The 2,856-nt window shown below is 46.0% G+C and overlaps 1 non-coding gene across 1 annotated transcript; it reads left to right on the forward strand.

Annotated features, from left to right (window-relative positions):
* Window positions 1-1,543: 1,543 nt before the first annotated feature.
* On the forward strand, window positions 1,544-1,657 carry trnal-caa (transfer RNA leucine (anticodon CAA)). Its single transcript has 2 exons — window positions 1,544-1,581; window positions 1,623-1,657. It is a non-coding gene; the product is annotated as a tRNA-Leu (tRNA).
* The last annotated feature ends 1,199 nt before the right edge of the window (window positions 1,658-2,856 follow it).

Consider the following 2,856-nt stretch of genomic DNA (forward strand, 5'->3'; position numbering starts at 1 on the left):
CCAATTCCCCTGTAAATGTAGTTTAAGCTTCATCATGCAGCTCTAGCTAACTTTCCGACACGATATTATTACACTTCCAGTTCACACACAAACCGTCTTTATCCACAGGTCTCAGCTTCCCTGGAAAAGAGATCAGTACTCGAAAAATCGTATGGCCTGTCTCCTATACCAAACCCTTAGCCACGTGTTAATCTGTATCATATTTCCATTACTCGCCTCATTAGGACGCGCCACGCGCCTTCGCTGTCACAACCCCGAAGATCCTGTCCTCCTCCTCAGCACCTAACTCTCTGAATCTCCATTGCAGAAAGTCGTCACTCCGATGTCATTGGTACCTAAACGGACCACAACCGCTGCCTGCTCACGCTCCTGCTGAAAAATATTCAAGATTTGATCCAAGTTGTCCCTGACCCTGGCACCCGGGAGGTAACATACCATCCAGGAATCTGTCTTCCCCTTCCCTTTTGAGTCAGAAAACCAGACTCAGTGCCAGAGGTCCTACCGCTGTGGCTTTTCCCTACAAGGTCATCCAACCACAAACCGCATCCAGATGTTTCTGATGGTGATGGCCATAGGGATAGTCTGCACTGCCTCTTTAAATCCTTTCCTCTTCCTGACTGTCCCACAGTTCCCTGTGTCCTGCACCGTGGGTGTATCTACCACTCCGTTTGTCCTAGTCCATCACGCCATAGGGCGGATTGTTACAAGCGGCAGCTGTGTGCACTTCTCGCAGGTGTCGTCATCAGGAACTCTGGTGGTCTCCTCGCCTTCCACATCCCGCGAGGAGCCTTTTACTTAGACGGTGGCCGCCCGCTTGTCCCTGTCTTACTGTGTTGTGTTCTGTGCCTTTAACACTGGATCTGTGAACCTGAGCGAATTACGTTCTGTTAAGCGTCTCATCTCTCAGAAAGGCCGCTGCTCTAACGTCCAAAATACCCTGTTTCCGTCTCCTCTCTCAGATTAAACATTGACCTACAAGCCTGAACAACATTCCGACTGTCATAACTCATCCATGATGGAATGATGAAACAGACACAGGAGACCGAACAGCCTTTCCGCACGATGTCTCATTTTCTTGTGAACCTTGTCACATCTTCGCTTTATTCTAAAATCATGAGATTATTGGGCCTTTTAGTCTACTTACCAACATCCATCTGTAAAGCAGCGTTGCCGGCTATAATTGAACCTTCTGCGTTCAGTTTCTGTTGACATTGTTGCGATCAACTCCCACCCAGTTTTTAGATTCAGTCCTGTCTATAAACGTTTATTTCTCCGCTTCCTTAAATGTGAAAGCGATGAGTCTTCCAAGGGTTCTCATCCATCTCAACAAACGTCCTTCCCAAATTCTTGAGGAGACGCGTCTCACGAGTCTTCGAATTGTAAAATTTTACAGCTTCACTCTCCACAGAAGCTGCCTAACCTGAGCAAACTGTAACACTCTCGCTTTCATTTCCGATTGACAGGACGATATATATGTTTGTGTGGATGTGACGTTTCTTACAAATCAAGCATTTATTCCGTTCTCAAACACACATCAAAAGTTGTCAGGGTGGCCGAGTGGTCTAAGGCGCCAGACTCAAGGAATGAAAGTCCTTCCGACAAACGGGAGTGTTCTGGTCTCCATCTGGGGTCGTGGGTTCGAATCCCACTCCTGACAAAATTTGTCTTTAAGCGTTCAATCGGGGCGACGTTATTTCTGTAAACAAAACCCGGGTTGTTGAGGTGGATTAGAAAAACTGTTGGAGGATAAGATTATGTTTTTGACACTGTTCATCGCATTACAATAGATCACCGTACACCCGACTGTGGGTAAGTGATTTATTCAAAAAAAAATTCACATTGAAGGATCTCGGCCAGAAACGCCGACTGCTTACGCTTTTCCACAGATGCTGTCTGGTCTGCTGAGCTCCTCCTGGCATACTCAGCTATTCAATATAGAAAAGTTTCTGAAGTGAAATCATTGGTTGTCAGATTATTTAATGGATGGGTATGTGAGCGTACATTATCACCTGTTGATCAAAGATCTGATTGCTGATGGGTAGTAACTGTTCTTGAACGTGGCGGTGCGAGTCCTGAGGCTCCTGTACCATCTACCCGATGGCAGCAGCGCAAAAAGAGCATGGCAGGATGGTGACGACCTCTGACGGTGGATGCTGTTTTCCGATGACACCGTTTTATGTGGATCTGCTTAATGTTTGCGAGTGATTTCCCGTGATGGACTGGGCCGAATTCACTAACTTTTTAAAGATTTTCCTTCAAAGGTACGGTATTTCCGTACCACGTCTTGTTGCAGACAGACAATATACTCTCTACGACACATCTATAGAAGCTCATCAAGGTTTTTGATGTCATGCTGAATCTCCGCGTTCTCCTAAGAAAGCAGAGGAAAGAGTTATACCAACAATTTAAAGTTACTGACGTGCCCCACCTCTGATCCTCCAAAGAGAACTAGCTCAAGATCCTCTGGTTTACCCTCTGCTGAAGACAACAATCAGTCCTTGGTCTTGCCGACATAGCGTGATAGGGTGTTGGCACATCTTGTTTAAAACGATCCCCTCTTAGTTGAATTGTATGCCCTAGGAGAGGATCGTTTTAAGACATGTAAACCCTGGAATGGAGATAACTTTTGCGTGCTCTACCATTATCTATGCCTGAAAATCTAAGAAACGTGTATCAGATTCCCCCTCACCTCCGATGCTCCAGAGAAAAAAAAAGTTTTACTAAACTCTCGTTATTGCACCAACCATCTAATTCAGGTAGCATCTTGGTGATGCTCTTCTACACACTCTCCGAATCCGCGTCATGCTTTCTCTGGAGGATGGCCTGAACGGAGTGCAGCACAATTCCAGTGCTGTG

Source organism: Hemitrygon akajei, unplaced genomic scaffold (assembly GCF_048418815.1).
Source record: "Hemitrygon akajei unplaced genomic scaffold, sHemAka1.3 Scf000068, whole genome shotgun sequence".
Lineage (NCBI taxonomy): Eukaryota > Metazoa > Chordata > Chondrichthyes > Myliobatiformes > Dasyatidae > Hemitrygon > Hemitrygon akajei.